Genomic DNA, 27,855 nt, shown 5'->3' on the forward strand with positions numbered 1-27,855 from the left:
AGCTTTCTTCACAGTCCAACTCTCACATCCATACATGACCACTGGAAAAACCATAGCCTTGACTATGTTGGCAAAGTAATGTCTCTGCTTTTGAATATGCTATCTAGGTTGGTCATAACTTTCCTTCCAAGGAGTAAGTGTCTTTTAATTTCATGGCTGCAGTCACCATCTGCAGTGATTTTAGAGCCCCATAAAATACAGTCTGACACTGTTTCCCCATCTATTTCCCATGAAGTGATGGGACCAGATGCCATGATCTTCTTTTTCTGAATGTTGAGCTTTAAGCCAACTTTTTCACTCTCCACTTTCACTTTCATCAAGAGGCTTTTTAGTTCCTCCTCACTTTCTGCCATAAGGGTGGTGTCATCTGCATATCTGAGGTTATTGATATTTTTCCTGACAATCTTGATTCCAGCTTGTGCTTCTTCCAGCCCAGTGTTTCTCATGATGTACTCTGCATAGAAGTTAAATAAGCAGGGTGACAATATACAGCCTTGACGTACTCCTTTCCCTATTTGGAACCAGTCTTTTGTTCCATGTCCAGTTCTAACTGTTGCTTCCTGACCTGCATATATTATTATTAGATACTATTAACTGATGGTTTTATGTCAAGCCAGAAGATTTGGATGTCTTATTCCTGAAGAATCTAACCCCGTATATAATTGATGGTTAGTAGGAGTTTGTTGAGTTGCATAAACTTTTTATATCATTTTCCTCCTTTCTGCTACCTCATCAACCTTTCCTGTCATCTGCTAAAATTTCCAGGGGAAAAGCAAGCAGCTAACAATGTGACCCCACCATGAGATCTGACTAGGTAGGGTACAGTGATAATGCTGCATAACAGACCACCCAAAAGCTCAGAGTTTGCAATGCTAACAATTTATTTCATGGTCAAGGGTGTACACTTTGGTCGTATTTTGACTGATCTTGTCTGTTCTTGCCTGAGCTCTACTGAACTATGCTGGACTTCAGGTTTAGGGTTAGATTCAAGTCTCTTCCACGTGGGTTTAATTTTTGAATCTATGCTGCAGGAGCAATAGCTGTCTGGAACATGTTCTTTTCGTGACAAAGGGTGGAAGCTCCCGGGGAACTGGCAGAAACATGGAATATTTCTTTAAAGCTCAGCTTGTAATATTCACAGTGTGACTTCCACTGCCCATTGTTCCTTTGGTCAAGGGAAGTCGTCCATTGTTCCACTGGTCAAAGGAAGTCATAACAATATCAAATGCTAATGTGTTGGAAATACACACTCTACCTTTTTCAGTGGCAGACACCTCAAAATCACATGGGTTTTGAGGCATAGAGGTAATTTTATTACAGTGAGGATTTGAAGAATTGAAACTAATGATCCAGTTCACCTCTGACTTACTTTCTGAATCTCTTCTACTTTGTACTCTACACAAGGGTCAGGAAAATGAAAATTAACCCTCCACATGAAAAAGATCCTTATTTGACTTAAAAACTGTAAAGGATATTTTCCTTAACATAAAATTAAGTTCTATGCATTATGGTTTGGAGAATTTGAAGAAATAACTAATGAGAAAGTGCTTTAGAATATACTTCATACTGCATCAACAACAGTGTATTTTTAAACCCAGCCTATTTCCTCTGACTCTTTTGGTCTTCAACTGTACGTAAGCATTTGATTGGGAGGATTGGGGTGGGGGGAATCCTTTGTAACCCTCCACAGCTAAGCTAAATAGACAGACTTAAAATAGGATTCAGTTGTATCAATTTGACATGGTATGTGAGTGTGTGTGTATGTGATTGTGTGTGTGTGTGACTGTGTGTGTATGTAAGTGTGTGTGGGTGTGTGAGTGTGTGTGTGTGTTTGTGAGTGTATGGAAATGTTTGCACTTGCCATTTATTTTTATCAAACATTTTCTAGGAATCAGAAATCTATAGACTGATACCTCTCAGATAGCCGTCACCCAATCCTATAGGATGATAATTGTCCAGGATTTTTCAGGTCACTATTTGAATTTTATTTGAAGAGTCTCAACAGTCATGAAAAATACAACAACAACAAAACCCTGGAGAAAGAATTCTTATTTTAAATCCAGAACAGGCATGTACTACTGCGTATTTCATATACTCACAGGACAACAGAGAACTTTCCTTACCTGCAGAGAATAAAGGAAATGGTTCCTCAGAGTCAATTCAGAATAGTAATTGGTTACAGTTGAGGTAGTGGTTTTAATGACATGGACACTTGTTCCCCAAGAATTGATTTGGGACCACCAAGACATTAACACAGACTATTAAGCACAGAAAGAACCAGTGGTGACTTTCAGTCACTTCTTGTCAGATTGATTTGAACTAAAACCACTAACCCGGAAGACAGGCACCACCTCATTATCAGTTTTCTTAGGTCAATATCAAGCAAAATAAAAATAAAGAGCCATATATGAAAAGTATTTGTGTTCATAGGCATTAATATGAATGACATTTGTAACACAATCATTAGAACAAAATAAAAGTAGCTGAATTAAAATTCAATTAGAACCTTTCTAATATTTGTCAAATAGAAAGGAGCAAACTTCACTGAAAAAATGGAGACAATGTAGAACATGTTTATTGCTATATGAATTTTGTCAGTTGGAGGGCAGGGAATATAGTAGAAGCATTGGCAGTAAATAAACTTTTAAGTTATTAGTTTTTTCTTCTAGTTTTCCCTTCCATAATGACTTCCAATTTCTTTTTTTTAATATAAATTTATTTATTTTAATTGGAGGCTAATTACTTTACAATATTGTATTGGTTTTGCCATACATCAACATGAATCTGCCAAGGGTATACACGTGTTCCCCATCCTGAACCCCCCTCCCACCTCCCTCCCCATCCCATCCCTCTGGGTCATCCCAGTGCACCAGCCCCAAGCATCCAGTATCATGCATAGAACTTGGACTGGCGATTCATTTCATATATGATATTATACATGTTTCAATGCCATTCTCCCAAATCATCCCACCCTCTCCCACAGAGTCCAAAAGACTGTTCAATACATCTGTGTCTCTTTTGCTCTCTCACATACAGGGTTATCATTACCATCTTTCTAAATTCCATATATATGTATTAGTATACTGTATTGGTGTTTTTCTTTCTGACTTACTTCACTCTGTATAATAGGCTCCAGTTTCATCCACCTCATTAGAACTGATTTAAATGTATTCTTTTTAATGGCTGAGTAATACTCCATTGTGTATATGTACCACACCTCATGTGAAGAGTTGACTCATTGGAAAAGACTCTGATGCTGGGAGGGATTGGGGGCAGGAGAAGAAGGGGATGACAGAGGGTGAGATGGCTGGATGGCATCACTGACTCGATGGACATGAGTCTGAGTGAACTCCGGGAGTTGGTGATGGACAGGGAGGCCTGACATGCTGCGATTCATGGGGTCGCAAAGAGTCGGACACAACTGAGTGACTGAACTGAACTGAACTGAACCACAGCTTTCTTATCCATCCATCTGCTGATGGACATCTAGGTTGCTGCCATGTCCTGGCTATTATAAACAGTGCTGTGATGAACATTGGGGTACATGTGTCTCTTTCAATTCTGGTTTCCTTGGTGTGTGTGCCCAGCATTGGGATTGCTGTGTCATATGGCATTTCTATTTCCAGTTTTTTAAGGAATCTCCACACTGTTCTCCATAGGGGCTGTACTAGTTTGCATTCCCACCAACAGTGTAAGAGGGTTTCCTTTTCTCCACACCCTCTCCAGCATTTATTGCTTGTAGACTTTTGGATAGCAGCCATTCTGACTGGCGTGAAATGGTACCTCATTGTGGTTTTGATTTGCATTTCTCTGATAATGAGTGATGGTGAGCATCTTTTCATGTGTTTGTTAGCCATCTGTATGTCTTCTTTGGAGAAATGTCTGTTTAGTTCTTTGGCCCATTTTTTGATTGGGTCATTTATTTTTCTGGAATTGAGCTGTAGGAGTTGCTTGTATATTTTTGAGATTAGTTGTTTGTCAGCTGCTTCATTTGCTATTATTTTCTCCCATTCTGAAGGCTCTCTTTTCACCTTGCTTATAGTTTCCTTTGTTGTGCAAAAGCTTTTATTTTAATTAGGTCCCATTTGTTTATTTTTGCTTTTATTTCCATTACTCTTGGAGGTGGGTCATAGAGGATCCTGCTGTGATGTATGTCGGAGAGTGTTTTACCTATGTTCTCCTTTAAGAGTTTTATAGTTTCTGGTCTTACGTTTAGATCTTTAATCCATTTTGAGTTTATTTTTGTGTATGGTGTTAGAAAGTGTTCTAGTTTCATTCTTTTACAAGTGGTTGACCAGTTTTCCCAGCACCACTTGTTAAAGAGATTGTCTTTAATCCATTGTATATTCTTGCCTCCTTTGTCAAAGATAAGGTGTCCATAGGTGCGTGGGTTTATCTCTGGGCTTTCTATTTTGTTCCATTGATCTATATTTCTGTCTTTGTGCCAGTACCATACTGTCCTGATGACTGTGGCTTTTAGTAGAGCCTGAAGTCAGGCAGGTTGATTCCTCCAGTTCCATTCTTCTTTCTCAAGATTGCTCTTCGAGGTTTTTTGTGTTTCCATACAAATCCAATTTCTTGTAATATTGCAATAAACAATATGTAAGTAGGTCAGCACTGTATATGTGTCTGCAGTTGCTACGGTTGATATATTCTTCTCCAGGGATGTCTCTGTCATGACTCTTCTCTTTTCCCATCTTCTATCATTGTTGATTTGTCTCCTTCCTTTTTTTCTTCCCTTATCTGCTTTTATAACTTTAACAGTGATGCTGCATATACTGCACCAGCCTCTCTTCCGAGGAACCCATTCCATATATCCAGCTACATCCTGGAAGTGTTCACTAGCACCTGTATCCATGTTACCTCAACATCTCCTCTCCCTCTTTTCCCATCCTTTGTCTGCTCTCCGCTTCCTTCAAGTTAAACAAAAAAAATTAACTCATTATTTCTTAATTTACTAGTTAGCTAATTCTGCAACCTATGTCAATATCTCCATTATCTTAGATTCTTGCCTATTCTTTAACTCCACATCTCCTTTATTACTGGAAGACAAATTGGCATGTATTTCCAGATGTGCCTCTGGTTCTCAGTGTTAATGCTTTATTTGTTAATTATGTTAGTAGTCTTAATTCACATCTGCTTCATAGTTTCACTGATCTCACTTGCTTCAAATTCTTACTAACCAATGTCTAGGTCAAAAAATGGTAAGCACATGACACATGCTCCTTAGCAGGCATTTCATTTGACCCTGACATTCTCTCTTGTTATTCCAAGACATGGCTTCAAAATGCATGTATCAGAAAGTCAAAATCAGAACAGTATCACTGGCGCAGTAGGAAATCTCTCTGCAATCTTGACCTAAATTATTATATTACAATGTAAAACCCTCTTCTGCGGATATTTCTACTCTGAATATGTTGTACAAACTTCCTTCAGATAAATCTGCCTAAAGTGTACTTTTCGTTGTGTCATTTTACCATTCCACATGAATGTGATCATTGACTATGTACACTGGAAGTGGAAATGTTTGAGAAGTCCTGATTAAGAAGTTGACGTGATTACTACTTCATGATTTTGTGTCTCTGAACTCATTGGTGCTAGTTTGGGAGGGTCTCCCGAGATCTACTGGGAGGAATAGCTCTTCAATGTACAGCAGAATCCACCTTCTCCTATTTGGGGTAGAAATTTTCTCAACTCTGGTTCCTCAGACAAATGATCCCACCTGCTCAATTGTATCAGCAAAATTCTCACATCTTCTAGTTAGCTGATGGCACTGATCATGTTAGTTTGAAAAAGGAGACATTCTTTCCCTTATCCAATTTTTTATGTGAATTGGATTTCACTGAAAAAAAGATAAGATAAAAATGTGCTTAGTCTAGTCTTTTATATATTTTCAACACCTTTATTTTGAAATAATCGTAACTTAGAAAAATTTTCTGGAAACAGCACTTAAAGTTCCTGTGTATCCTTTGTCCACCTTCCCCCAATTTAACAACTTGTATAATCATAGTACAATGATTGAAATTATGAAATTATCATTGATCAATAGTATTAACTAATCTACAGATTTGTTTTGCAAAGTGTAATGTTTAAATATCAGTATGTTGGCTATATTTATCTAAATTCGTTTCACTTAAATACCTCACTTAGACATAGTGATTCATCTTAATATTGATAAGTAAAATAATAAAAGGTCTAAAATAATGTTTTCACTTGGTACCCATTTTCAAATTTTTTATTACATGTTAAGTGAAAGTCACTCAGTCATGTCCAACTCTTTGTGACCCCACAGACTATACAGTCCATGGAATTCTCCAGGCCAGAATACTGGAGTGTGTAGGCTTTCCCTTCTCCAGGGGATCTTCCCAACCTAGGGATCAAACCCAGGTCTCCCGCATTGCAGGTAAATTCTTTACCAGCTGAACCACCAGAGAAGCCCAAGAATACTGGAGTGGGTAGCCTATCCCTTCTCTAGCAGATCTTCCCGACCCAGGAATCGGACTGGAGTTTCCTACATTGCAGGCAGATTCTTTACTAACTGACCTATCTTACATGTTAGCTTTTAGTTATATTATTAATATTTATCTTAGTTAACTATTTGGATTGCAAACAGCAACCTTCATGTTTGATATGGGCATGGGTCTTTGTTCTTTACAACCTAAACACTAAGAATCTTTAGCAGAATCTTATAGAGGTCTGTACACAGGAACTAGATTCTCAGTCAAAGTGGAACTGGGGACTAGAAATTAATTAGGAACCAAAATATGCACACGTTCTCTCTCTTGCTCGCTCTCCCTCTCCTTCTCTCACTCAGTGGTCACAAGTTGTCCTATTTAGTACTCAGTAGGATTTTTCAATCTTTTAGTATGTCACTGTGTTCTCTCTTGTTCAGACCTTTTTCTATTCTAACAAATGGCCCCATAATGGCCACTCTAGTCAAAGTGAATCATTTTTCAGCTCTGTTATTCACCATAGACTGGAAACTCCCTTTGTTGACTCTTTATTCAAATCCAAAAGAGGGCTTTGTTGAATCCAACTTGTTCCAGAAGCAGCAAGAGAGTCCATGCCCTGATACAAAAATAATAATCATTTCTGTTCTTGTGTCAGTTTTGCTGATGTCTCATTGACCAAAACAAATTACATGACCAAACCCAGATTCAAAGAATGGAGTAGATTTTACCTCATGTTAGAAGTTACAACAGCACATTGAAAAGAGATATCATGCAGAGATAGAAGAATTTATAACCTGTTTACCATATTAACATAAGAAATAGAAGTGTTTTCTATAGAATAGTAAGTATTAAGGGCTTTCCTGGTGGCTTCAGATAGTAAAGAATTTGCCTTCAATGCAGGAGACTCGGGTTCAATCCCTGGGTTGGTAAGATCCCCCTGAAGAAGAGAATGCTACCAACTCTACTATTCTTTCCTGGAGAATTCCATGGACAGAGGAGCCTAATGGAATCCAGTCCATGGGGTCACAAAGAACTGGGCACAATTGAGGAACTAACACTTAACAATTAAGTACAGAAGGGGATGTGAGCAAATGTTTCCCCAGTCAGGTTTGTGAATGGGCAGCTCCAGAATATACTTCATACAGTGACGTCAGCAGGGTGCTGTACTTCATTTATATTGATGTGGTTCATTTTGCTCATAATTATAATATTCTCAATAACAGAGTCATGAAATAGTTTGAGGAAAGTATATTAGTGAAAAGTGCATATTGTGTGTACAGTCAATCCTTTGATTGTTATCTAAGATCAAATAGCAATGACTGGAAACCATGTCCCCTGATGGCTATTCTGTAGCATAGATAAGTTAAAGATGTGGTGCCCTTCCTGGTTTAAAAGAACCCACATTGGGAGGGGGAAGAAAAAACAAAAGAGGAAACCATTATCACAGTGAACACTAATTGGGAACAGTACTGGAAAAAGAAGAGAAGTTATTAAAACTTTCCTTTCATTATAGTGACCCTTAAGTGTTGAAGATAAATTACACTTATTGGTTTTGCTAGAATGTTGTACTGGTACTGCCTGTATTGTGTTTTTTCTGTGGGTAATAGAAGCAATAAATTCCCAACAGTTAATGTATTGCTGTGTAAATATAGACAGTTCATTTGTACCTAGTCCTGTGAACCTTTCTCTTCTGAAATACTCCTCAGATATAAATATTAGAATTGGACATATTCATGAAACAGAGTTAACTATGAGATCAACAGGATGCCATACTTCTTTCTGTGCACTAATAGACAAACATTGGTTCTGAAAGGCTTAATAGACTTTGAAAAAGTGACACTTCATTCTCCACTTTGCTTTAGAGTCACTCTTGTGGAGAGAAGGGAACCCATGAGTGAGCAGAAAATCAATTGCTGACTTTCTGGAACAGGTTTTACCTACCAGTAGGACACCATTATCTCTTTTGGAACCCTGCTGGTTTAGCCATTAGCTCCCTTTTCACCAAAAGGGTCAGCTCTTTGCTGCTTGTGAGTCAGAGGTTTTATACATTATACAGAAATGCCCTTGTTTTTAAAAATGGAATTGCATCTAGAAATGTGTTGGTATTCCTCAGAGGTAGCTATTATCCAAGAAAATCTACAGTGAAGTAGACTATTATTGACCTCTGCCTGGCCCATTACCCGGCTATATTCAGAGTTTCATCTGTATAGAATTATTGCAGTACTGTCAAGTGCTAAAAATAGCTGTTTAAGTTCATTTGAATCAGATGCTTTAGTCCTTTAGTTATTCTCTGTCCTAGTTCAGACATATGGGCCCTGAAAACACGTGGCCTAAAGGTTTAGATTTCTGAGTTTAAAAGGAACAATGAGCCTTTGATTTAAAAAGGGAAAATGATTCTTTACCATGATATAATTCTTTTAATGAAGTTGCTGTTTTTCAAGTATCATTTATTAATTCCAAAATCAATTTGAAAACCTCTTAAATATCTTTTAATAATTTCAGTATACTAATAGAAAATTGTTTCAACTGAGAGAAAATTGAGCTAGAAATAAATATCACTTGAGTGAATATTGCCTTGAGTTTGAAATAATAGTTGAAAGCACCATAGTTATCCAAAATTTATTACACAGTACCAAATGATTCTCAAGATCTTTTGCCTTGTATATCTTTTTAATTATAAAAATCTCTTTGAAATTTGTGACTCCTTAAAGCAAAGGCATATTGTGAAAAACAAAAAAAGCAATGTGGTTAAATATTTGAAGAATTGTGAAACATTAAAATCCTCCCTGTTGAGTGGGAACTTCATTTGATCACATCTGTGAAAGTTGTGTTATGTATTCTGAGGCCTAAATTGAGGTATATGAGACAATGCTTAGATTATTCTTCTTAAAAGCTAATAAAGACATTTTAGTGGGAAAAAGATTAACATATACTATATTAATTAATCACCTAAAGTGAGAGCCAGTTATAGTTCTTATATTTCCTAAATCGTGATTAACCCATATTATAGCCAATGTAGATGGAGGAGCCTGGTAGGCTGCAGTCCATGGGGTCACGAAGAGTCGGACACGACTGAGGGATTTCACCTTGACTTTTCACTTTCATGAACTGGAGAAGGAAACGGCAACCCACTCCAGTGTTCTTGCCTGGAGAATCCCAGGGACGGCGGAGCCTGGTGGGCTGCCGTCTATGGGGTCGCACAGAGTCAGACATGACTGGGGCGACTTAGCAGCAGCAGCAGCCTGATAACTGAGGGACAATACATACCTTAATTTCAGGTAGCTGTTTTCTTCCTGTAAGGTAATACTTAGAAGGAATGCTTCTTTGGACTTAACGCACCTGACAATCCCCAGCAGTAAACATATTAATCATCATTTAGTAACATTCAAGTAGTCATACACATAGTACACCTGGGGAGAAACCAGTTATATTTTCAGAATACAGCCATCTTCACAAGTGAGAATGCTGTTTCATCTGGAATGGTCTCAGAACATTAAAACCAGTGTTAGGCTGAAGCCAACTTGTGCCTCACAAGGAACTGACTGACAAATTGTCCAAATCACCCCTTACATTGTGAAACTGTTGCTATACATGCACCAGCACACCACTGAATTTTCTAGGGTTTTTCCCAATGTTATTGAAAAATAATTGGTATACAAGCTTAAGCCTTATAGCATGGTTGTTCGAATCACGTATGTTGTGAAATGATTGCCACAGTAGTTTCAGCTACCATCCAACTTCTCACACAGATAGAATAACAAGAAAAGAGAAAAGAAACAAAAAAAAATCCTCACGGTGATGAGAAATCTTAGAATTTACTTTCGTAACTTTTTAATATGTCGTGCAGTGCTGTTAGCTATAGTCATATATATCGTTTTAAAATAAGTAGATTCTCTATATGATTTGGAATGAATATTCATCTTTTATTTTTCTTACTGTGGACTTTCAGTTTAAGTTAGCAGGATCAATGAAGCACTTAAAATAGTCTTTAAACTTGAAGACCATGATACATCTGTACTTATCATATTTGTTATTACATCAGACTGCCTGGCCTAGTCCTCATCTATGTTCATGAGGTTTGATTGCCTAGTGCATGTGAAAACCCTCTCAATTCCCCAAATAGATGCTTCATCTTGACTATAAAAGCAGAATTTCTACCTGATTAGTTTTCATTGTGAAGCTGCCTTTCACAGTTTCATATTGAGGCAATTATGTGAAACACATATTTTAAAAGGAATGTTTCATTAATTGCCTTCTGAAAGGAATCAAAATAATGTACTTCCTCAAAACAAGGACATGATTCTCAGTGTTTATGCATGAAGTTTATAATTGTATATATATATATTTTATAACTATCCTAGAAGCACTTTTCACAATAAGATGTTTTTGTAATTATCCATCTAGAGTAATTTGGCATTTGAAGCATTGATATTAAAGGCTGGACAATGACCATAGGTTACAGAGCTTTGCTTTAGCATTACTTGTTTTACTGCAGAATTCAATGAAAGGCAGGTATCATGTCTCATGGACTTTACTACAGCAGTTATGAACAAGAGCTCTTATAACATTTTGTCACTTAAAATGTCCATACTTAGAATAGTTTAACACAGAAAAGCTCTTCCTTTAAGCTCCAATAACGCAATTCTGCAATTCGGTTATAGGAGGTATCATCTGGCGATAAAACTGTTGACTTTCTCATCTCTTACCTACTCAGTGATAGAAAGCATATATATATATATATATATATATATATATATATATATATATCTCATTGTATATATTGTTATATTCTGGAGTCACTCAATATCCATTGCACAATAAATGAATGATGACTAAGAGCAAATGTTGGTGGTGTAAATAATAAGTCCATTCATTAATGAAAGACATTGATGGGACTTCCATGAGCACTGAGTTTATATATATAAAGTATAGCAGAGTGGTCTGGGCAGAAAAGACTTTATGAGCAAGGTTTCTGAGGTGTAACTAATGCATTTGAAGTTCAGTAGTGGGACAGGTTGATTGAAGCCAAGGTTCACAGAAGTTAATTCTGGAGGTTGAGTGGAGAGTCGGAGTAAAACCAGGTCATGAGAAACGTTGAGAGTTTATCCTGTTGGTTATGGGAAACCACTGAAATTTTGCTTAAACACTTAATTTTAGAAAGATTTCTCTGAAATAAACTGTGACAGGGGTGAAATTGAAGTCGGAGAAAAGTGAAAGCCTGAACTATTAAACTATTAGTGCCGTGAAATTCAATGTTATTTAAATGTGTTCCCATTCTCCCTGCAAAAATCTATAAATAATCTTAAGGCAAAATTATTCTCAAATATTAAATTGTTTTAGACCTTTTTCTAGGAAAACAATACTTCTAAATTCTATGTCCATATTATGGAGACTGAGTGTAGCAAAGATTCTCAATTTTATCACCAGCCAGTACAAATCTATTGATTGGACTAGTCAAAAATGTGAAGAATTAGAGTCAAAATAATTTAAATATATGTTAATATTTACTGAGACTCATGGACAAACAAAATACAGAAGCAAGAGTCATGGAAGCGAAAGCAAAAAAAGAAGAAAACTATGCAGTGGGCAGTTGAGAAATTAAAAATAATTAAATTATTATTTCACTTCTCAGAGGGAATTAGTTAACATTTGCCAAGCAGTACTATATACTAGGTATAGAATTTTTCATTTGCAGTTGTTTCAGCTCAGGCTGTTATAACTAATGTAGTATGTATATACCACTTCTTCTTTATCCATTTATCCATTGATGGACACAGAGTGTTTCTTTATCTTGGCTCTTATGAATACTGCAAAAAATATGAGAATGCAGATATCTTTTTGATTAGCTGATACCTCCAACTTCTCACCAACACTTGCTGTCTATCTTCTTGATAACAGTCATTTTTAAAATTTTATTTTATTTTTAATTAGAGGATAATTACTTTACAAAATTGTGATTGATTTTGTCATACATCAACATGGCATTGAGACAAATATATTACCATGTGGAAAATAAAGAATCAGTGGGAAGTTACTGTATGGTGCAGGGTACTCAAGGCTAGTGCTCTGTGACAACCTAGAGAGATGGGATGGGGAGAGAGGTTCAAGAGGGAGGGATACATATTGATGGTAGCCATTCTAACAGGAGATATATGTGTGTGTGTGTGTATATCATGTACACATACACAATGGACTATTTATTCCCCCACAAGAAAAAGGAAATCTTGCAATTTGTGACAACATGGATAGACCTTGAGGGCATTATGCTTGTGAGGTAAGCCAGAGAAGGAAAAATATTGTAAAATACCACTTATATATGGAAATTAAACCTAACTGGCAGAAATAGAGAGTAGAATGTTCATTACCAGAGGCTAGGGGAATTAGGGAGATGTTCAAAGATACAAACTTGCAACTACAAGATGAATAATTTCTGGAGATTTAATATAGATATAATATGATATAATATAGTGATTATAGTCAACAATACTGTATTATATACCTGAAAGTTGCTAAGAGACTAGGTTTTAAATGTTCTAACTGCAAAAAAGAAGTAATAATTAAGTGATGTGTTAGAGATGTTAGCTAAAGCTATGGTGGTAATCATTGCAATATGTAAATATATCAACATATTGTGAACTTTAAACTTACATAGTACCATATGTAAATTTTAGCTAAGAAGAACTACAAATGAAAAATTCCATAGGAAGGGTGCTTTAAACAACAAACATTTATTTCTCATCATTCTGGAGTCTGGGAAGTTCACCATCAAGGTGCTGGCAGATTTGGTTCCTAGTGCAAAGCACCCACACTTCCTGACATGATGCGCCCTCACATGTCAGAGAGGGAGAACTCTGATGTTTCTTCCTCTTTTAATAAGGACCCTAATCTCATCGTGAGGGCCCTGTCTTCATGACTTCATCTAAACCTAATAATCTCCCAAAGGCTCCACCTCCAAATACCATCACATGATGGGTAAAGACTTCATCAGATGAACTTTGGGAAGTTGGGGACACAAACTGTATCTGGACAGTCAAAACACATCTTGCTAAATCTAAATTGGGCTCTGTGTGAGGTGCTAGTAGTAATGTGTCCCTTTCATCCCAGAATCTCTCCTTAATAGTGAAGAAACATTTTGCAGTGTCGACTAATAAACAAAGCTTGTTTTAAACAAGACTAATTTATGTGTACAACACACATGCACACATACAGAATATAAGGAATAAAGTAATCTTATCTCATAAGACACTGTAGTTATATACCAGTGTTCTTCCTACTGAAAATAAGAGCATATTTAGTTGACTCAAAGGAAAAAAAAAGAGGAACGAAATAACAAGGAAATGAAAGGAGAAAAGAGCCGGTAGAAGAAAGCTATATTAAGGGAGTTCTCTTGACAGCTGGTATGCTTCTTAGCTTTCCAATTTCTACTTCCTTGACAATAGCAGCAATTTTATTATCATAACCTTAATGACTTGGGAAATGCAAACTGGTTAGAAAGTGTCAAGGTAGGAAGGAGATTTTCCAAATTTCAGGCTTTCTAATGAGGGCTTCACTTGACAAATCTAAGTCCTTTTAGCATAATGGGAAGATATGTTATCAATTAGGATCACTTAGCTAATGTTGGAGTAAAAAATTTCAATACTTTACCATCTACTAAGTGCTGAAATGGCTGCAGTGTGTTTAGAGGATACGATGGGTTTTAAAGACACCAGGACAGGAGACACACACATATAAACATGCATGTATTTTCAAGTATCTATTATAATAGAGGGGTGGGCAAACTTTTTCTGCAAAAGGGTAGAATAAATATTTTAAGCTTTGCAAGCCAAGTGGTCTCTGTCACAACTACTCATCTCTGCTGTTGAGACATGAAACCAACCACAGACAATATGTAATCAAATGATCATGGCTGTGTTCCAGTAAAGCTTAATTTATAAAAATAAGGAAGGAGCTAGATTTTTCCCATAAGCCAGTTTGCTGACCCTGATCTAAATTTTTTTATATATGAAATTTTATTAATTTTTGAAATTTATATGAAATTATAATGGATGTACATGTAACTTTAAGCCTCAAATAGCTAAATATATATCAAATTATTCAAATTTTTAAGAAATATTGAACATTTCTATATTTTATACTTTTTGCAGAAGTTATTTTATATTAATGTTTAATTCAAGGGAAAATCATTAAAATGAAGTGGCATCTTCATTTTCAAAATCTCCTTAAATATATTCATGCTTGTCAGTGCCTTAAATAGAATCTGTGAACAATTCTCATAAAAGAGCTCCTAAATTATGTCAAATCAACTTGTAAAATAATCTCTGAATGTTTATTTACCACTTTTTATATAAGATTAAGATTCCAATATTTGTGAATAATAGCAAATTACATGCTGATAGCTTGGTATTTTTCTTAAAAGAATCATAATGACATTTGGTACACATGTATACGTGTGGTCAATTCATGTTGATATATGGCAAAAACCATCACAATATTGTAACATAATTATCCTCCAGTCAAAATAATTAATTGAAAAAAAGAAGAAACTCTAAAAAAAATAAATAATCGGTAAGAAACAGTCAAGTTCAAAGGAGGTAAATGCAAAAAGATGGGGAAAATTTGTTTAGATATAAAATGAAAAACAGAGGAGCCTGACAGGCCACAGTCCATGGGGTCGCAAAGAATCAGACACGACTAAGTGACTAACACTGGACTGGATGCCTGATAGGAAAAAAGAACTAGTAGACGTTTTTAAAATATTTTAATCATAGTTTTATAGTGATCTGGGATATAGAATGAATTAATGTCTAAGGAGTCATTTGTTCTTATTTAGGAATTTGAACTGGTGTCTACCTCTGCTTAAGTCTGTCTGCCTGTCTCTCTGTCTAGAGAGACAGAGACAAAGGCAGAGACATTGCTGTTATGTATTTGTGAAAACAGTGTTCCCACATTTATATCAGTACTCATTTTGCTTGTCATTATTCAGAACAAAAGGGTATTTGGTGCCTGAACAGAAAAATAAAATTAATTTAAAATTAGAGTGGAAAGTAAACTTAGTAAATATGATATTTTCCATCAGTTCTGTAATTTATTTTAATAAGGAAAGAATACAAGTTTCAATGCAGTATTGTTCTAAGGCTTACTATGCATATCAGGATATGGATTAATGTTTCTGAAAAGAGAAATACTTGTCATGGAAAAAAGTATGTAGTTAATGAAAGTCAAGGTGACAAAATAAGAACTATCAAGTAATTACAAATAACCTAGGTGTTTTGAAACCAGGATAACAAACTGATCTCATCAAGTGTCTGAAAACTCCATCTCTAAAAGAGTGAAGCTATCATATAAATAAAGTGTCATTACTTTTACTATTTTAAATCTTAAACTGTAGGAAACGTGTAATTTGCTTCACTTAAGAAGTTGTCTCTCTTCTCCAATTACATCTGTCGGTTTCAGATGAATTTTCCAGAGCTGATTCTTACTAAGGTTTAGGCAGTAAAATGTTGGGATAGAAAATGCGCCCCCTCCAGTGCAGTCACTCATGTGTAGGAAGTATACTACAACAAGCCACTGGGAAAACATCCCTCTGGAATGGCGGTTTCCTTGAAGCTAGTGCCAGGGGATATGCATGCATGCTCAGTTGTGTCTGACTCTGTGACCCCATGGACTGTAGCCCTCCAGGCTTCTCCGTCCATGGAATTTCCCAGGCAAGAATATTGGAGTGGGTTGCCATTTCCTTCTCCAGGGAATCTTCTGGACCCAAGGACCAAACCTGCATCTTCCTGCATTGGCATGCAGATTCTTTGCCGCTGAGCCACCTGGGAAGCCCACCAGGGATTGTACCTATCTTTTATTTAATTATCTCAAAGACAATTAATAGGGCTGGGCAAGATTTTTGTGACTTATCAAGCAATTCCAGAAATTTTAGTTAGCAATATCAAACATGGATAGTCTAGCTTTCTTAACATTTCGTTTGAAGATGCTTTAGGGTAGGGACCATTTTCTCCAAGGTCCATAAGGGATTTTTGTTTGTTTCATTCTCAGCTGTATCATAAGCTCCTACAACAGTGCTGAGCCCAGGATAGATGCTGGATAAATATTTTTGAAAGTAACAAGCTTTACATTGCCAGCAAAAACTTAGGATGAACCCATTCTAACAAGTGCCTATTAAATTAAGTGGAAGTAACAATTACAAATAAAGAACTACCATGCCACTCCCCACAGTGGGTCTGCAAATTTACCCTTATAAAGCTGTGGAATTTGTCCCTTTGAGAGTTTACACAGATTCTTTTTTTTCCCTACATAATGAGAAGCTGGATGCAATATAAATGCTATAAGGGCTTCCCTGGTGGCTCAGAGGTTAAAGCATCTGCCTGGAATGCGGGAGACCCAGGTTCGATCCCTGGGTTGGGAAGATCCCCTGGAGAAGGAAATGGCAACCCACTCCAGTACTCTTGCTTGGAGAATCCCATGGAGGGAGGAGCTTGGTAGGCTACAGTCCATGGGGTCACAAAGATGAATGGATAAGAAAACCGTGGTATATATACACAATGGAGTATTACTCAGCCATCAAAAAGAATATATTTGAATTAGTTCAAATGAGGTGGATGAAACTGGAGCCTATTATACAGAGTGAAGTAAGTCCGAAAGAAAAACACCAATATAGTATACTAACGCATATATATGGAATTTAGAAAGATGGTAACAATAATCCTGTATATGAGACAGCAAAAGAGACACTGATGTATAGAACAGTCTTTTGGACTCTGTGGGAGAGGGAGAGGGTGGGATGATTTGGGAGAATGGCATTGAAACATGTATAATATCATATATGAAATGAGTCGCCAGTACAGGTTTGATGCATGATGCTGGATGCTTGGGGCTGGTGCACTGAGACGATCTAGAGGGATGGTATGGGGAGGGAGGAGGGAGGAGGGTTCAGGATGGGGAACACGTGTATACCTGTGGTGGATTCATGTTGATATATGGCAAAGCCAATACAATATTGTAAAGTTAAAAAATAAAGACAAAAGAAATCAATAGAAAAATAAATCAATGAAACAAAACAAAACAAAAAAAGAATGGTTTACCCTGCCTGAATATAGTCTTTATTACTATTACTTTAAAGAGAGGAGATAAAAGATACTTTTAGTTCACATACCTATATGTCAAGTAAAATATACTTTTGATTTACAGATATGTGACCTTTTGCTTATACTCTAAGAAGTCATTGATTAGGGAAAAAAAATCCAAGAAACATAAATAATTGGATTTTTAGGTTATCGTGTTTTGTAGTCTAGTTGCAACGTTAGTAGTTACCAAGGCAACAATTCTTATTAATTACGGCAGCCACAGAATTACATGGGGATAAATATTAGGATTGTTGACTTCAAAATGACTATAAGATCATCCTCAGTAGCAGATCACAATGCAGTAGTTCTCAGCCCTGACTGTAAGGGAGAATCACCTGGGGGAGCTTTTAGAAAATTTTATCCTCAGACCCAGATCCTAGCTTAAGAGAGTCCACAGTGGTACCTGAATACCTGTATTTTTTTAAAAAAAAAAGCAGCTCACGTGATTCTTTTGTGCAGTTGTGGCTGAGAAGTTTTAGTGGTCTTCAAATTGTTTCTCTCAAATAACTCTAAAGGAATTTGGAAAAACTGTGTAATCTTTCACATTTTAAATATAAAACATTTCATCATGTATTTAAAGAGCTGCAAAGAACATAAGCTCCTTTGTATCATATATATGCTATAAATACATTCTTGTTGAAAGTTAGAAGCTGGATATCTTACTCATTTGATTTATGGAAAATGTCCTAAAATAAGATAATCTGAGATAGAGAACTTTTCCCAAAGTTTGTTTCTCAGATAAAATACGTGTCTATTCCTTTTAATATTTCTTTAAGAGATGCTCTTAATGAAATCTTTCAAAGGACCAATGCATTCTCTAATAATTCCGTTGTTTGATGTCCCAGAGGGTTTCTCTCCTTGGAGCAATACCCATTTTGAATTAATTTTTGTAAATGGTGTGTAAGATAGGGGTCAAGTTTCATTCCTTGGCATGAGAATATCCAATTTTCCCAACACAATTTATTGACGAGATTATCTTCCCCCACTGTGTATTCTTGGCTCCCTTGTCAAATATTAATTGACCATATCATAGCTCAGTTGGTAAAGAATCTGTCTGCAATGCAGGAGACTCGGGTATGATTCCTGAGTCGGGAAGATCCCCTGGAGAAGGAAATGGCAATACACTCCAGTACTTTTGCCTGGAGAATCCCATGGACAGAGGAGCCTGGTGGGCTACAGTCCATGGGGTTTCAAGAGTCAGACATGACTTAGCAACTAAACCACAACCATATATACATGGGTTTATTTCTGTGAACTTCCTGTTTTAAATTCAGAGGAGGATGATTAGGAAAGATGAAAGGCTGATCACAGGCATATTATCAGATCAATTTTAGATATATTCAAAAGGCAAAGATCTGGCCATGGATTCCCTTAAATATATCTATGTTTGTGTACTTCCTGAAACCTTCACATTGTAGTATGTCTACCCAGGTTGGAAAGTAGCAGCATTAGAGATGGAGCTGGTAGTATGGTGAACATACTTTTGGATAGGCATGAGAATTAGCCTGTCCCTCACTGAATCTCACAGTTGGCCACCAAGTGGATTGGTAGTTGGGAATGGTGAGCATTTTTTAATTAGAACAGGGTGTTTGGCACATGTCAGAAAAAGATAGGTTAAAACTGAACAGTTCAGTTCAGTTCAGTCGTTCAGTCGTGTCCAACTCTTTGCAACCCCATGAACCGCAGCACGCCAGGCCTCCCTTTCCATCACCAACTCCCGGAGTCTACCCAAACTCATGTCCATCGAGTCGGTGATGCCATCCAACTATCTCATCCTCTGTCGTCCCCTTCTCCTCCTGCCTCAATCTTTCCCAGCATCAGAGTCTTTTCAAATGAGTCAGCTCTTCACATCAGGTGGCCAAAGTATTGGAGTTTCAGCTTCAACATCAGTCCTTCCAATGAACACCCAGGACTGATCTCCTTTAGGATGGACTGGTTGGCTCGTTGTAGTCCAAGGGACTCTCAAGAATCTTCTCCAAAACTGAACAGACAGGCATCAAAGTATACATTCATACCAACAGAAGGATAATAAACCAGGAAAGTAACTAGGAAAAAATTCTGAAGTGTAGGAGAAAATAGGAGAATTAAGAGGTGAAGTTGTTCAGTAATCAGCAAAACCACGGGGAATGAAAGATTATGATAAACAGGGCTAGAAAATCATTGAAAGATGCCATCACCAAATTGGTGAGAATATGTAAGGCTCCCTTCTCTCTTACTCAACAATCTTTCATGTTTCCCCTTTAAAGCAACAATAACCTGTCATGCATAGTAAATGAATACCTGCAGGCAAAAGCAGGAAATGGATAATTCCATCTTTTTGGTGTGAAAGAGGAAGGCAGCAACAGAGAGGGAGATCCTGACATCTAAATTATGGTGAATGCTTAGAAAATTTACTTCTGTTCAATGAAAAGCCATAAAATCCAACTATAGATGGCATTGACCAGAGATACAGACCCACAGCTAATGACATTTTTTACATATCTCTTTTCTCTGCAATATTTTTAAATAAAAGATTTTATAGACTTTCCCTTTTTGATAAATTTTCTTGATTCCTGTTTTCATCCAAACAGAATCCCAACCGTTATCTCTTGAATGACTAAAAGTATTTCTTAAGCTTTGAGTGCTACTTAAATATTGCAGGAGAACATTTTTTAAACTCACATTATAATAAAGACTTCAATGATTTTTCTAAAAGGAAAAGAAGCAGAGTGATAATTTTTAATTATTTAAAAGTGTGGAGACAGAAGAACTTTTACCTTGAAAGACTTTACTCTTGAGCATCAGATAAATATAAAAGTCCCATGGTATTTGGAGGAGCATATTTAAAATTGACCCTACCCCAGAAATCTGGATAAGGGTTAATATAAATAAAATATAGCACAATATTAATTTACTTAAGTGTTTATGCAGTGTTATCACAAATACAAAATGTGAGTTCACACTTGAGTCCCTTATATTTTCATATTGCACAGCATTTGTCTTTTTAATTAAGAAAAAAAAACACATTTCTATTGCATTGCCATGGGGTTCTTCATTTAATTTCCTATTTAAAAGTAACTTCATTTCTCCTTTTAATTTAATTAAAAACGTGAAAATTATGAGAGAAAAAATGTTAAAGAAAATCCTGAGTCATCACTCTTTCCCTCTCTAATTATTCACGTCATTGATGACTGTGTGTCTAGAACAAAACACTGATACCCCTCACTGGGTGATAATGAGCCTTTGCAAAATTTTAGATCAGACATGAAATGAAATGTATTTAGCCCTTTAAAAGCATTGGAACACTGGAAATTGGAATTTACTTGTTTTGTGAAAATTAATAGAAAACATACGTATACTTATGGCAGATTCATGTTGATAAACAGCAGAAGCCATCTCAATATTGTAAAGTATTTATCTTCCAATTAAAAATAAAATTAAAAAAGAAAACAAACAACCAAGGTATTTCTTTCCTTTCTGACCAGTTTTTTAAAATTATGGAAACAAAATTTCCTATGTATAGAAGCCCACAGTTACCCTACCCCCAAAGGAAGAAAGAAAATGTTTTCTTATAAACCTGGAGTTAATATATGTTACAACATCTACTTTAAGTGGAATTTGGTCAAAATATTTTATTACAGTTTTTTGAAGTGGCACATCTTGCTTTTCAGAAGCTCAGCTTTAGGAAATGAAAGAGCTAAATGGTATTTGGTTTCTCATCATTGCCCAAGTCAGGGCAAATTTGCTGGTGCAGGAATGCAGGGAGACGGGGTGCTAGTAGTCATGGCTAATACCTAGAAAATTTATATTGATGCTATTCAGTTGGGTGGCGTGCGATTGAATATGCTCTAAGACTTTTGGTTAAAGGAAAGTTGTTTACTGGGAAGTGTTCCACCAGAAATTTGCCCAAGTCATAGAACAGAAAAATGGAGAAATGAATCATTCATTTGTTTAAAAAAATAAATATGTATTGAGCCACTACCAAATGCTGTCAGCTGTGCTAGGTGTGGAGGATACAGTAGAAACAACAACCAAATACAGTCCAGTCATGGCAGCAGAGATTGCAAGGGGGCCTGTCTCTTACAGAAGTCTCCAATGTTTCTAAAGCTTTAATACCACCTACTTTTTATTGACCTTTTATTGTCTTGTTTTGATTAGTTAAGGAGAACGAAAGAACATTTACACATGTGCATATTTTGATCATTATTTACATAGAGTAAACTATTTTCTAATAACACTGGAAAGTACATTGAAAAAATTGATTTATGGAAGAATCTTGAGCCCAAATCATTCCATTAAAATAAAATTTTATTATGCAATTTATGCCAGTTGTTATATGCCTCTGTTCTGAAAAGTTCAGTCATGCGCCATAAATATTTTATTGTAGTAAGTTAAGTAACATATTTGAATAATTAATTCAACACCCTGAAGTATGGATTACTGCCAGATCAATAGAAGAATGTGTGCAAAAGGGATTGTACTACTTGAGTAGTCAGATTACACACACATACACACTGTGTTCAAATGGATCCTTGGACCATATCAAATAACATTGAATTAAGCACTAGTTGGTGATTATATGATGGTGATATTATATTACAAAAATCTGTATTTTATATATTTTCTTTAATTAGGACAATTAGTTATAAAACATTGGTATTTCCCTGATCAACATCATCTAGATCCTGGGTCAGAAAACTTTTAATATGAAAGGCCACATAGTAAATGTGTTTGACTTTGTGAGCCATGCTGTCTCTATCAAAACCAGTCAACTTCAAGCCACGGCAGCATGAAAGTTGATGCAGACAACAAGCAGGATGAGCAGGGCTGGATTCCAATAAGACACAATGAGACTGATTTGGCCTGTGGGCCACAGTTTGTTCACCACTGATCTAGACAGCAGAAAAGTTGAAAGGAGGAAAGTACGGTTTCCATTTCAGGAGACTGAAAAGTGTTTCATTGAAGAGGGAGCATTTGGGACAAGCTTGAAGGCTGGGAGGATTTTGGTGAGCTGAGATTGTGATTTCTAGTGGAAGGAATGTGCAGAGTATGAGACGCAGAATTGTCATGAACACCAAGTGGTCTATTATGGAAGAAATGTAGACTCTATATAAGGAATAACTCTATAGAGAAGTTCAAATGTAGATTCGCTCATTTTTGACAGTGTTCAGTGTTACTATGAGGAATTTATACCTAATTTGATACGCAGTAGCAAGTTATTAACTATTTTATATTACAAAGGGATCTTTATAGAAAACAAACTTGAAGATAGTCCATCTACGAATGGTATACAGAGTGCATTAGAGAAGTGAAGGACTGTGCACAAAAGGACACATTAGAAGACTATCATAATAGCTTCAAAGGGAGATAATGAGGGCCCTGCTTATTGGGGCAAGACAGTTTGGAAATAAGAGCTGTTAAAGTGAAGTGTAACATTTTAATGATTAACAACTGGGAATTTAAATTACTCCCAAGCTTTAGTGCCACTATATGCAGCAGTCCTGTTTCTGCTCAGTTCCTGTTTCTAGAAAAGTTCTCAATGAAACATCTGTCTTCTTTGAATCCTGTCCTCTGGTTAAGCCATTTCCTAGAGACAAAAACTTGCCTAGATTCCTGAGGTCCACTGTTTCCAGACCTTGTAGTCTTGTAAGTTGCCTCTATGAACTTTCAAGTTGGTCAAGTCAACTCCCCTGACATGAGTTTATAACTCCCTACCCAGACCCTATTGCATCTCGGGCCTTGTAGATTTCTGTCTCAACTCTCGTTGTTGGTGGTGGTCGGTTGCTCAGCTGTGTCCGGCTCTTTGTGACTCCATGGACTGTAGCACACCAGGATTCCCTGACCTTCACTATCTCCCAAATCTCATTAGAAACATTCATATTTGGAGGGCAGTGTTGTAATGACCCATCATATGGATTCATGACCACCAAGCCTGTGGTTGGGCAAATTCTCCCCACGGCTACTGTGTCCCACTATGTCAAATACATGCCATGTCCCATTTCTGTTTACTCTTTTCTCCTCTGAAAAATCACCCATACCACAGACCTGAATCCTGAGATATGCCATTCTTTAGCTCTTTTTTCTTAAACTAAAGAGTAAGAATTATAGACATTTGATGTATCCCCACCTATATATATACTAAATCAAGTGTGTGACGTATCAAAAACTATTACAGAGAATTAGAATTTATATTTAACGTAATTTACAGCTGATACTGTCTGGTCACTGATCCATCAAACCAGTTGCCAGACATGAATAATTCTTTGCATACCAGCTAGAAATATCAGTCTTGCCTGTGAAAAATTTATAAAAAATACTAGAGATAAGAGATGAAACTATAAATGTCTAGAAAAAAAAACATAGCAGATAATCTCTGTGACCTTGGGACGGACCAAAAGTTCTTTTCATACTAAAAGCATGAGCATTATAATAAAATATTAATAAATTAAATTTCATGCACATTAAACTCTTTTGTTCTTCAAAAGATATCTTTAAGGCAATGAAAAACTAAGGCACAGACTTGAAAAAAGTATGTGCAAATTATATGAGATAAATGACTTTTATCTCAGTTCAGTTCAGTTCAGTCGCTCAGTCGTGTTCGACTCTTTGCAACCCCATGAATTGCAGCACACCAGGCCTCCCTGTCCATCACCAACTCCCGGAGTTCACTCAGACTCACATCCATCGAGTCAGTGATGCCATCCAGCCATCTCATCCTCTGTCGTCCCCTTCTCCTCCTGCCCCCAATCCCTCCCAGCATCAGAGTCTTTTCCAATGAGTCAACTCTTCGCATGAGGTGGCCAAAGTACTGGAGTTTCAGCTTTAACATCATTCCTTCCAAAGAAATCCCAGGGCTGATCTCCTTCAGAATGGACTGGTTGGATCTCCTTGCAGTCCAAGGGACTCTCAAGAGTCTTCTCCAACACCACAGTTCAAAAGCATCAATTCTTCAGGGCTCAGCTTTCTTCACAGTCCAACTCTCACATCCATACATGACCACTGGAAAAACCATAGCCTTGACTAGACAGACCTTTGTTGGCAAAGTAATGTCTCTGCTTTTCAATATGCTATCTAGGTTGGTCATAACTTTCCTTCCAAGGAGTAAGCGTCTTTTAATTTCATGGCTGCAATCACCATCTGCAGTGATTTTGGAGCCCCAAAAAATAAAGTCTGACACTGTTTCTGCTGTTTCCCCATCTATTTGCCATGAAGTGATGGGACCAGACGCCATGATCTTCATTTTCTGAAATGTTGAGCTTTAAGCCAACTTTTTCACTCTCCTCTTTCACTTTCATCAAGAGGCTTTTTAGTTCCTCTTCACTTTCTGCCATAAGGGTGGTGTCTTCTGCATATCTGAGGTTATTGCTATTTCTCCCGGCAATCTTGATTCCAGCTTGTGCTTCTTCCAGTCCAGCGTTTCTCATGATGTACTTGGCATATAAGTTAAACAAACAGGGTGACAATATACAGCCTTGACATACTCCTTTTCCTATTTGGAACCAGTCTGTTGTTCCATGTCCAATTCTAACTGTTGCTTCCTGACCTGCATACAGGTTTCTCAAGAGGCAGGTCAGGTGGTCTGGTATTCCCATCTCTTTCAGAATTTTCCACAGTTTATTGTGATCCACACAGTCAAAGGCTTTGGCATATCAATAAAGCAGAAATAGATGTTTTTCTGGAGCTCTCTTGCTTTTTCCATCATCCAGCCGATGTTGGCAATTTGATCTCTGGTTCCTCTGCCTTTTCTAAAACCAGCTTGAATATCTGGAAGTTCACGGTTCACATATTGCTGAAGCCTGGCTTGGAGAATTTTGAGCATTACTAGCATGTGAGATGAGTGCAATTGAACATAGAAAATGTATGCAGCTTGATAATAAGAGTACACAACATAAAAATAGGCAAAATATCTGAACAGTCACTTCGCCAGTGAAGTGAACAGATCTTCGCCAGTGAAGATCTACCAATGGCCAATAAGCACATGAAAAGATATTCAACAGCATTAGTCATTAGGGAAATACAAATTAAAATCATATTGAAATATCACATCACACCCACTACAGTGGCTAGCATCCAAAACAGTGACAGCACTAAGTATGGGCAAATCGATAGAGAAGCTAATGTCCTCATACATTGCTGGCACAAATGTAAGCCAGCAGGAGACATAAGAGATGCAGGTTCGACCCCTGGGTCGGGAAGACTGCCTGGAGGAGAGCATGACAAACCACTCCAATATTCTTGCCTGGAGAATCGTATGGACAGAGGAGCATGCTGGGCTACAGTCTATAGGGTCACACCGAGTCAGACATGACTGAATTGACTTAGCACACACCAGCACACACACATAGCCACTTTGAAATGTACATTTATTATAAAACTCAGCAGCTCCACACTTAGATATCCACTCAAGATACATGGAAACATGTCTATACGAACACTGGTACTTAATTGTTCAGACTTAAATTATTCAGAGCAGCCACAAACTGTAGATTCTTTATATTTTCATTAACTGGTGAGTGAATAAATGAAATACAGTATAAGTACACAATAGAATGATACTCCATAAAAAAGTATAAACTGCTGATACATATCATAACATAAATGAATCTCCAAGAAGATAATGCTGAGTTGAAATAATCCAGTCACAAAAGACTACATATTGTATAATTTTGTTTATATAAAATATTCAGAAAAGAAAAAACTAAAACAGCAGAGACCAACCAGATCAATGGGTGCCTCTGGCCCAGGGGTAGGAGCGGAGATCGGCTACAAGTGGGTATGAGGAAACTTTCTGGGGTGATGGAAGTGTTCTAAAATTGGGTTATGGTAATGGCTGCCTAGATGTATAACTTTACTGAAACTCATTGAACTGAACGCTTAAAATGGTGAATTTTACTGTATGTAAATCACACCTCAGAAATGCTGTCCAGAAGCTATAGACTGTTGTTATTGGAAGATATATTTTAGTTTAGAAGACAATTTTTGTATTAAAAAAAAAGCTGTTGATAAAACTTCATCACAAAGATTTTTAGAATATCTCAAATATAAAATAGTGCATGTAAGTGCATTATAAGAGAGTTAGTGCATATAAGTAATGCATCTTTTTTGTAGGCGTGCATATTGCAAAATTGTATAGTTCTGTTTATGACCCACAAAATGAAACTTTTTATAGAGAAACTATATTCATAGTTTTGAAGGGAAAAACAGCTCAGTGAAATAAAATATTGCTTGGGGAATTCTTTCTTACTGCTTGTCACCAAGCATTCTCACTAGCTTATAAGTTATAATTGCTCTGTGATAAAGGCATGTGCATTTCCTTCTCTCTTATAAAAATTTTAATGAGAACTTGAAGTGAACTCTCACTGAACCTATTTTCATTCCAAAATCTGCCGATTTTAATCTTATGATCCTCCTGAGACCCAGCACTGTGGTCTGTGACAGCATGAGTACTTCATAATTATTCCTCCTGTTTGGAGAAAACACCATGAAGCATCCATCATTCCCTCTGTCTCTGCTGCCTCCAGGGAGCCACAGCCTTTAGCAAGGTCAGTAATTGCAGTTTGGGTTGACAGTTCCAGGCCAAGTGAAGCACACCCAACTGGTGAAGTCCAGCCACGATGGGTACTGACTGCCTTCCCTTCAGTTTCTATCCTCCCGGTTAGTTTGGCCTCAAAATTCTTCCTTAGCTATGTGATATATGGCCTTGAATCATCTCACAGGAGATTCCCCAGAACAGAGAAAATGAATTGTTTCTCTACAGCCATGTGTATGTGTGTCTGTTGGTATTTGGGGCACAATTGATCTAACAGTCCTAGGATAAATCAAAGGTCTTTCCCGTGAGTATCACGAGAAGATCGTATTGGAGCTTGACATTTAATATTAAGTTTGGCATTTCACTTCATTGTAGATGACCTGCATAAAATAAAATATTCAGCCATGTGGATTAAGATGGTGTTTTGGAAATAGACGTGTTTCATTTTGGTAATGTTAAAAATTTTAACTACCATAGTGGCCTGTGCATAGAAAAATAGGTGTTTTAGAGGCAATTCAAATAATTAAAATGTATCTACCATTTTATTTCTTAACAAATGCATAGAGAGATTCACACAAGAAATAATAAAGGAATACCACATGCTTTATGAAAAGGAATATATTAGCAGCCATTTAGCCTTCATAATGCATACAATATTGGTTGATGTAGATTTAGGAAAAAGATAATTTTTTATGTGAAATACTGGTGAATTCCAGAAAAAAGGAACGCCTTTAAAAGTGATATAGTTGAACTTTCTAACTTCTCA

At 36.8% G+C, this 27,855-nt stretch overlaps 1 protein-coding gene and 1 non-coding gene across 4 annotated transcripts in view; both read left to right on the forward strand.

Annotated features, from left to right (window-relative positions):
* IL1RAPL1 (interleukin 1 receptor accessory protein like 1) overlaps positions 1-27,855 on the forward strand; it is a 1,454,732-nt gene that overhangs the window by 901,765 nt on the left and 525,112 nt on the right. The gene's annotated exons all lie outside the window — the stretch shown is intronic.
* Positions 16,792-16,863, forward strand: TRNAS-GGA (transfer RNA serine (anticodon GGA)). The gene has a single exon. It is a non-coding gene; the product is annotated as a tRNA-Ser (tRNA).

The sequence above is a fragment of the Bos grunniens genome, chromosome X (genome assembly GCF_055505025.1).
Source record: "Bos grunniens cultivar Pamir isolate PY7600 chromosome X, Bosgru_T2T1.0, whole genome shotgun sequence".
Classification (NCBI taxonomy): Eukaryota; Metazoa; Chordata; class Mammalia; order Artiodactyla; family Bovidae; genus Bos; species Bos grunniens.